The sequence below is a fragment of the Emydura macquarii genome, unplaced genomic scaffold (genome assembly GCF_026122565.2).
Source record: "Emydura macquarii macquarii isolate MOO-44397 ecotype Brisbane River unplaced genomic scaffold, CSIRO-AGI_Emac_v2 contig_3044, whole genome shotgun sequence".
In the NCBI taxonomy this organism is placed as follows: domain Eukaryota; kingdom Metazoa; phylum Chordata; order Testudines; family Chelidae; genus Emydura; species Emydura macquarii.
Genome location: NW_027133181.1, coordinates 3,313,878 through 3,323,379, shown reverse-complemented (window position 1 = coordinate 3,323,379; position 9,502 = coordinate 3,313,878). Strand labels below are relative to the sequence as shown.

The 9,502-nt window shown below is 41.7% G+C and overlaps 1 long non-coding RNA gene across 1 annotated transcript in view; it reads left to right on the top strand.

Annotated features, from left to right (window-relative positions):
- The first annotated feature begins 2,879 nt into the window (after window positions 1–2,879).
- The window catches only part of LOC137141364 (uncharacterized), a 60,482-nt gene continuing 53,859 nt past the window's right edge, over window positions 2,880–9,502 (top strand). The window contains exon 1 of the long non-coding RNA XR_010916606.1: window positions 2,880–3,009. This is a non-coding gene — a long non-coding RNA (uncharacterized lncRNA). The remainder of the gene's footprint in view (window positions 3,010–9,502) is intronic.

Genomic DNA, 9,502 nt, shown 5'->3' with positions numbered 1-9,502 from the left:
TGCCTGATAAGCTGAAGGAAAACTAGGAGTCTTGGAGTTTGGGAGCCATCACTCTCCCAATTCTCCTTCAGCCCACCAGATGGGCTTCCCCAAAGCTGCAGACTCTGGAAACTCTTGTGTGTCTGGAGCTGCAGATCTTGGAAGCACTGGAGTCCCTCTCTGAGTCAGAGGCAGTCCAGAGGGTGGCCCTGCTAGGGGCATTGGAAGCCCTGCGATCCCCAACTCCATATCAGTCTTCCTTTCTCGGAGCTGTAGACGGTGCACGCACTGGGGTCCTTGATCCAGGGTTGAGCTGAATTCTTTTGAGGGAACCAAAATAAAATAAAGATACATGCACTGAACTTTGAACAGCTTATTATAACTGATATAAAACTAAAGCCATGTATGCACATTGAAGTCATTATCAGGGAAATGACTGCAGTGACACACACAGGAAATCAATTCCAATGAAAATACTGTGTCCCATGACTTTAAACCAGTCCCAACACAGAGAGAGTCCAACACAGAGTTCATAGAGCCAGGAATCCCACAAAGTGTGTCCTAAAACAGAAAAACAAGCAAACAATGCTGCTTATTCAAAGAGGAATACTTGGTTATAGGCATTTAGAGCTTTCACTTAAAGTTTAGTGCAAAATCCTACTGTCAGACCTGCAGCTGAAATAATGGTGACTCGGTTTCCAAGTGGGAATGTTTCTTTTCCAGCAGGTTCCAGTCTTCAAATAATTGTTTACTTGCTGTGCACCAGATTCATGCTGGGGCTGAAGTGTTGGAAAAGAAGGCGTAGTTTGGCAGGGAAAAAAGGAGGAAGGGGCATTTATGTGTCAAAACACTCTGTGCTCCAAACTCCTTTCATAAATCTGACCAAAATGAAGGCCATGCAAGACTGTGAGGACAAATTGCTAGTATATAACAATGGTGGAATCATTAGCGAGATGGAGTAGTTATACTTATCTGCTAATGGAAGGGACACAAACCAAATATTAGCAAACAAGAACATGAAATAGACTTTCTCTGCCTGATATTACTTGTCACAAATTTTGACTGGCAAATTGCGACAAGTCCATGCATCCCATTCTAAAACCACAGAAAATTGCACCTATACCCAACCAAATGACTCAAATGCCAAAAAACATGAAGAATTCCAGAGAATTCACAATGGAAGCTTACAAATAAGGATCAGAACTCTGTGTTTACAGCTGAAACAGAATCACACTGCTGTTCCATGGCTGATCTCCTCCCATAGGCATAGTTTGACTGCGAGGGGGTGAGCCGCATGCACATTATGCATGCGCTGAAGACAGTTTTCCCTCTGGCTCACTGGGTTTCTCCCCTACCTGGAGTGGTCCTGGGCTGTCAGGGCTGGGGGTAGGTGGTAGGCTGCCTTGTCGGGGGAGCCCCAGCTGCTGCTGAAGGAACATTGCATGCTGGGATCCTGCTTTCCCGCCCCCAATCCCCTACCCCTTTCCCTTCCCTCTGCCCTATCCCATCCTCTTTTCTTCCCCACTGGGGTACCCCAAATTATCACTGGGACCAGTCCAGCAAGGCCTCACAATGCAACACTACATGGTCAAAGCACAGGGGCCTCCCACTCCAGACAGCATGCCCCCCCCAGCCCTCCCAATATTCCCTTTGCTAGCAGCTGCAGCCCCCCCGCCCCCAAATTTCAACCACTCCCATCAGATCAAACCCAGCTGCCTCGCAGGTGCAGGGACCTACCCTTCAGAGATTACAGCGGAAGACTTTACTCACCAGCTTGGAGTTGTTTAGCTGCATTGGCTAAGGGGAGGAAGAAGAGGAGAAAAAATGAGAGCTACAGAGGTGCAGTTGCATGCCGAAGTGCACACAGTTCTCCACTAACCATGCACACAGCATGGGGTGAAGAGACCAACACACACACCCACACACCTTCTGAGCTCAGAACAGCCTGCCTGGGGCTGCATGGACAATTCAGAGTCACCTTTCCCCGCATCTCACCCACCTTCCCCCATATCTCCTCCCTTGCCTTGTCCCCTCTGTGGGCACTCACTGTTGTACAGGAAAGAGAATAGTGCTATAGAGGGCACTCAACATACAGAGAAGTGGAATTCAACCGGCTGTAGGACCCAGGAGATGGCATCCAACTTCAGAAGCAGCGAGCACCTGGCACCTGTTCTGTCCCCTCCACTACCAGCCAGGGCCCAGCTTGTAACAAGAGGAGTGGCCGAGTAAGCTGGAAATGTGCTGACTGCCAGGGCAGGGGAAGGTGCAGTGTGGAAATGACAGAGCTCCTCCCCCCCAGCAGGCTGAGCAGAGCAAGCCCTGGGCAGCTTGGCACTCCCAGAAATGGGAGGGGGAACCCTCCCCCATATGCCCATGACCCCATATGCCCCTCCCACACCTCACCTCTGGGGGCGCAATGACCCACCTGCTCCCTGCAAACTACACTCATGTCTTCACTTAACTTACACTTCTGTGAGCTGCTTTTTTTCACTTAGGACGAACTACTGGGAGTAACCAATAGCTACAGCTTTCACGAAAACGTTTGCGTACACACACATTTGAATACATATCTCCCTTTTGTGAGCCCCAGAGGCTGTGGGTTCTATGTTTTGCCAATGTCTGATAGAACTGGGGATTTGGATGAGGGCAAACTGGCTAGAGCTCAACTCTTGGTTAGATGAAAGTGATGCTGATTGGAAAGAGGAAGCATTAAGAGGAATTAGAAGGAAGTACTTTTTCCTTCTAATTCAGGAATATTACATGGTCTTGCCAATAACTTTTGGAGCTTTGGGGTGTATTTGAGTTGTCGCTGCTTCTGGATTTTCAGAAGTGGTGGCTCCTACTAGTTTTTTTTTTCCCTTTCCCCAGATGAACCTGGCCGGAAGACAGTTGCTCCTCTTGGATATGGACTTTGCCACAATGATCCATGCTTTTGTCCCTTCCAGACTGAATTTTTGGAGTGGGCTTTATTTGGATCTACCATTGAAAATCATCAGACAGAACAGAATGCAATGGTTCAACCTCAGAGAGGTGAGTCACAGAGTGCATTATGCCAGTGATCCATGAGATAGCGAATATGGTGCTGGTACAAATCAGGGTGTTAGTCATGATATTTAAAGCCCTGAATTCAGTTACCTGAGACACACATCTCAGTTCAGGTCTGTTGGGTTGTCTCTGCTGTCTATTTCTGAAGTTGTACTATCCAGACTAGACACAAAGCTCTGCTGAAGTGAGTGGAGTGTCAATTATTTCCTCGAATGGTGTGTGTGAGAGCCTGATTTCTGTCAAACAGGGCATAAGCTAAGGAAAACCTGCTAATCAGGTTCTCATTTTCATCTTATTTATCATGGCAGAGCATTCAGTATGTTAGTTTAATCTCTAACTGAAGAGAACAGTTGTTTTTTTTTTTAAAAATATTTGCACTACTTCAATATCTGAAGCGCTCAGAAGCTACCAGAAGGTGCGTCATGCAAAATAAATGAAAAAGTTGATCAGGTTTTAGAGTTCCTGTATAGTACCTGTTCCTATATCTCAAATCATTGTAGATGAAAGGACAGTAATGATCAAAATCAGCCACAGATCGGATGATGTTGCAACTGTGTTTTAACTGAAGTGCCTTTACAGGGTGGCATAGGTGACAATGGGATTCCCCCTTTTCCCAATCATTAAAATATGCTTATATTAAAGATAAGAACAAGGACAGTATAAAAAAAGACAACTTCTGAACCTAACTCTTAAACAGTGCTGCTAAATGAAGACTGCAGATAGTGATTGTACTGAAAGGGGTGGAATTTGTGCTCTTGGTTAATTTAATAGTGGGTACTACTTTTCTGAGTTAATTGATGTTGGCTTTCTGACATTGCCCCACTAGCATTTTAAACCCTGACCTAGTCATGTGGTGAGAGGGTAAACTGGTCTCCATATTCATTCATTCAATTTTTGCTGAGACGGGCAACAAAAGTGCCAGTTGTGACTGTAGTTTCTGAAGTGGACAAGTGTACATGAAGAACTGGATAGCAATTATCAGATCACTTCCGACAGCCCATTCGAGCAGCCAATTTATTGCCTCTACTGAGCAGAGCATGAGAACTATATCGCAAGACCAATGCCTTTTTTTCTCACTACTGAATTACATGGCAGGTACTTATATACTTTATCAGTGAAAAAGAGAACAATTCAGTTAGGTTAAAGATTGCAATCTACTAATAATTTCTCTAGGGTCTACCTGTGTTAGCTTGCTACTTTAATTGCAGAGAATAGAACACAAAACAAATATTTGAAGTCAAAATGGCCAAACCCTTTCCCAGTAGCTAAACAAAATGAATTTGGACTAAAACATTTTGCATTGTGTTCTAGAATTTAATAACCTTCAGGCTCTGAAGATTGTTTGTCCTCATGAGGACAAGGCCCTTGACAATGTATAATGTTTATTATTATTAGCTACCATGTGTTAAAATCAGTTGTGTACTGGGGGGGGGGCATGTCCCCGGGCGCTAGCCTGGGGAGGAGCGATGACCAGGCCCTCCTCGGAGGAGCCACCCCTTATCGCAGGCAGCCAGGGTGTCCTCCCGGCCCCTCCGCCCCTGCACTGGGCACAAGGAAAGAGCTGCGGGGATCAGAGCCTGTCACAGCCCTCCCCATTGCCAGGCAGCCCCTGCTTTCCCCATAGGGGGGGAGAGCAGGAAATGGCCCACAGACCACCCCACCGCGGGGCGCTGCCACCACCGCTGCCACCGGGGGGGAGTGGGGGAGAGCAGGACACGGGCCGACAGACCCTCCCCAACGGGGCACTGCTGCTGACCGGAGCGGGGGGGAAGTGGAAGAAAGCCGGATACAAGCATGCAGGACAACCCCTCCCCCCCCACCCCCCACCGGGGCGCTGCCAACAGTGGGGAGGTACCAGTGTAAGTATGGCCCTGAGCGCCGGAGATCCACAGTACGCCACTGGTTAAAATCCCATTGTAGACAAGATAGATGTCCTTAAACATGTTTCAGCTGGTCCAGGTAAGTAAGCCCTAAGTCCCCTAATTCTAAAGGTAGGTTACTTATGTGCTAGAATCCGTGAATGAATTGTATGTCCTTGTTGTATGTCCAAATTGTGTGTCCTTAGTACCTGTCTGACGGCCTGATCATAAAAGCTTCCATGATTAATATTAAGAAAAACCACATCAGTGCGTTGCCCAGCAATATGAAAATTCCACAGTATGGAGATTGACATCATCTCTGCATTGAATAAAACAGATAAATCTATCAACTTGGTATACAACTAATCTCTTTTAAGTGTGTGAAATAACTGGTATCTGCCATCCATGAACAAACCACCCTTTATAGTTATCTTTACTGAGAGCTCTGCTAGTACACAAATGGTGTCAATGAACAAACTTCAATTACATTATAGCACAGCATATACATTTAATATAAAAAAACATGATAAAGAATACTGGTGGATTCAGGTCACTTCTATAAAGGTCACAATTCTATTTCTATCAGTTCCCAGATACTTCAGGACACGCAATTTGGCAAGGCATAATGATCATAATAAAGCAAAGACCAGGCATGCAAGAAAAATACAGTAGAGCCTTAGAGTTACAAACACCTTGGGAATGGAGATTGTTCGTAACTCTGAACAAAGAATTCTGGTTGTTCTTTCAAAAGTTTACAACTGAACATTAACTTAATCCAGCTTTGAAACTTTATTGTGAAGAAGAAAAATGCTGCTTTCCCTTTATTTTTTTAGTAGTTTACATTTAACACAGTACTGTACTGTATTTGCTTTTTTTTTTTTTGTCTCTGCTGCCTAATTACGTATTTCGATTTCAAATGAAGTGTGTGGTTGACGGATCAGTTCGTAACTCTGATGTTCGTAACTCTGAGGTTCTACTGTAATAAGGCTTTAAGCTGAATTTTCTGAAAGGAGCCATCCGTTAGGTGGATGATGAAGTCATATCTTACCAGCAATCCTCAATCAATGCATGGTATGACAGTGGCCTAACCACCTTGCTTACATTTTAAGCACCACTTTCCATATTATAGTAAACAAGTTTAAGAAAACAAAATAAATAGAAAAATAGTCAAAATCTTTAATCTTTTCTTATTGTGTCAAGTGGCCATCTTTTAAAGACTCTTAAACAAAAAGAAAGATCAGTACTAATACTCTGTCTCCCCCAACCGCTCAGGCTTGCTGATCTCCTGTCTGTTCTGGACCTCTCTGCTGCATTGGTCAAAATTTCAGTAGTGCTCTTTTTCATATTTATTTTTAAAAAATCTGGAAGAGTTTAATTCTCCCAATTTATACTCTCTATTTTTAAATTAGAATGCTAGGAGCAGTCAGAGGAATAAGTGAAGGTTAATGAAAGCTGCAGCTGCTCCAGCACAATTAAAAAAGAATTTTTACATTCACACCGTCAGCATAGTTGTGAATTTCTGGTGGTTTTATTTTCTGGTCCAGATGTGACTGAACATAAACTTATTTTTTTATGAAAATAATTTAAAGAATCATGTATTTAGTGAAAAATAAAATGATGGTATTGAGAGTACTGAAGAATTCAAAGCTTTATGGCCGAAATCTGTGCTGAAGACAGTAGGACTAGTATGTCTGAGGGAAGAATTTGGCCCTGTACATTGGACTGATGGTGGGGATAGGAGTGGAGTGAAAAGTCAGGTTGAGGAATGTTCCTATGTCAAAAAAAAATAATAATAATGATATAGGACAAATATTAGCCAGTTGCTTTTAAGAATCTTTTTGAGAAGCAGTCATGTCCTGATCTGTCTCAGCAGGCTGTCAGGTAGCACTTTCAGCTCTGAAGGGGGAGAGCATGAGGCAATGCCTCACTTCATTCCATAATCTTTCCTTCAACTGGTTAAGGAATTGTGTGTGGATTAAGAAATCATGTCTTGATAGAGAGCCCCAGCCTGATCCTTCCACAAAGATGACAGTGATTTAAGGATTGGAGGGTCTTTGATTAAAGGCAGGACAATTAAGAGGATGCCACTTTCCAACGGAAAAGAGTCCATGTTATACAGAGTGAAAATGTATTGGAATAAGCTTCTTTTAAAAAGTTTAGAATTGATTTATGCTGTATTTTAAATTAAAGTCTGAAATTAAGCTAGGTAAGAAACAACTAGCTTTACAAAACCCAATTTCTAGTGGCAGTTTATATCCTATGTGATCATGAAATAATACTTTTTGCTTTTCTAGTTTAAAAAGCTTTTTGCTTTATATATAAAAATAAAACAAAGTTCATCTGTAACTTTTTATTTGATACAGGAGAGTATTGTCAAATGCCGAGATATCATGGAGTAAGGTCCACTAAATTTGAACACTCCTTCTTTGAGAACTTACCCCTCAACTGTCCCATTCTTGGATTCCTTATCCAGACAAAACTCATGGGAGTTTTGCTTGAGTAATGAATCTGGGATTGAGGCCAAATAACAATTGACTGCAAATTGGCTTGTACAGGATTATTCAGCAAGGACTGTCTTGAATCAGTGAAGTGTAGAATAATAGAACTATATTTTTGTAATACTCCCCACAAGTAACAGTAACAAATTATAATGAGAGCTGGGTGAAATCTTTTGGACAAAACTTTTTTTGGCAAAATATGCAGTCACGTTGACTAAAACACTTTGGAAATTTATGTTGATTTCATCTAATTTTTTTGGTCAATGGGTGGGGGAGAGACTCCAAAAAAGTCAATGTATCATTTTGATGTTTTTGAAATGAAACATTTTGAATTCTACAATTACTTTTTTAAAGAGGTTTTTTAAAAAAAAACAAAAAACAAACCAAACTCTTGAAAACAAAACATTTAATTTGGGGTACATAAAATGTCTTACTTGAGCAGAAATGAATTTTTTTTAATTCTGTATGCTGCAAAAGCTGATGTTGTGATAAGTGTACACACCAGTGAAATAGGAATTAAAAATTACAGGCAATCTGGGAGATGAATGCACTTGGCTTTGAGTGTTAAATCTTATAAAAATCATATGGCTGTAAAAGCTATAGAAATGCAACATCTTTCAAATGCTGTTACTAATATCATATGAACAAATATAAAATTGCAAGACAGATGTATACATTGGACCCAATCCTGCTCCTATTAAAGTTAATAGCAAAATTTCTACTTATTTCAGCAGGAGCAGGACTAGGTCCCTAATAACAAGTCCTGACAGTGGGATTAGAAATATGTATCCTATGGTAGGGCACCAGTACATACTCATTCTAACATGCATCTGCAAAAAGCAAAACGTCAAAATATTTAGTACTGAAATAGGATCTTTTGTTCATGGATCTCAGTGTGCTCTATAGCATCTGATTAATCGTCACAACTCTCAGATGTGTAAACTAAGTTACAGGAAAAAATAAAGTTACTTGCCTAAACTCATGAGATGTTTGTTGCAGAGCAGGGAGTAATCTCAGGAATCCTGATTCTCACTCTGCTGCTCTGACTAGTAGATCACCCAATGCTGACGGTATTGCAAACAGATACAGTTCAACGTCAGCTTGATATCTTTTTCTTTAAAATATTTAATTGAGGGAAAAAAACTTTTGGATTAAAAAACGCACACACTCCTCCTCACCCCAACAACTTGCAATGCATTTTCCATAGTCTGACCTTTTCTATTTAATCACTCTGGTCTCTTGTTTTATCACTCTTCACCACTCCTGTCATCTAGTCTTGAATACCCATTTGACTGCTTCTTCCACAACTATCTTCCATGCTATCTTTTACTCATGGAGTGTCCTCCCCTATCTACTCCACGTGGGCACAGCCATTTCCTTCAAATTCTTCTTCAGGATGCACATCTGATGCCTATAAGAAATCAACCAACTAATGAAGGCTTGTGTTGAATAGCAATTGGGAATAGACAATTTTATTTAATATTTACAAAAGTGGAAACAACTATCTGTTGATTTTGAACAATCCAAGTTAGGCACAAGCTGATTACTTATATTTGTCTTTCCCTTCCCTTTCTTTCCTGTAGTATGTTCACTAACTTGTTTTGTCTTGTCTTAAATTGGCTCTAAGTTCTGTAAAGATTTATGCAAGTGCTTAACTTGCTCCACTGAATATAATTATTATAATGTGACAAGTTAAGCATGTGCCATAGCTATAGCAGTGGGGCCACTTCAGTGCAGTGACTATGTCTACCTATAAGCTTGTATAGCATCTAGTACAATGGGGATCTGATCCTGCGTTGGGCTTCCAGAAGCTACCGTAATAGTAAATAAAATATTACTTATATCATAGGGGGAACTATTAAAGCTATCTGGACTCTCTCATGAGTAATGCTGATGGTCTGGGCCCTTAAAGAAAAAAATGCAAAGGAAGAGCTGTGCTTCTCAGACTGTTTCCCTTTTAAAGAAACATGGAACATTTAAATAAAAAGTATGAAACAGAGCTTATTTATCACAAAATGGCAAAGCCTCACCCCGTGCCATAATTGTGAATAGCCTGGCTTGAGATTTCAATGAGTCATCAGGAGTTACTTCTGACCCTGAGCCTGCTTAAGCCTGATAAGT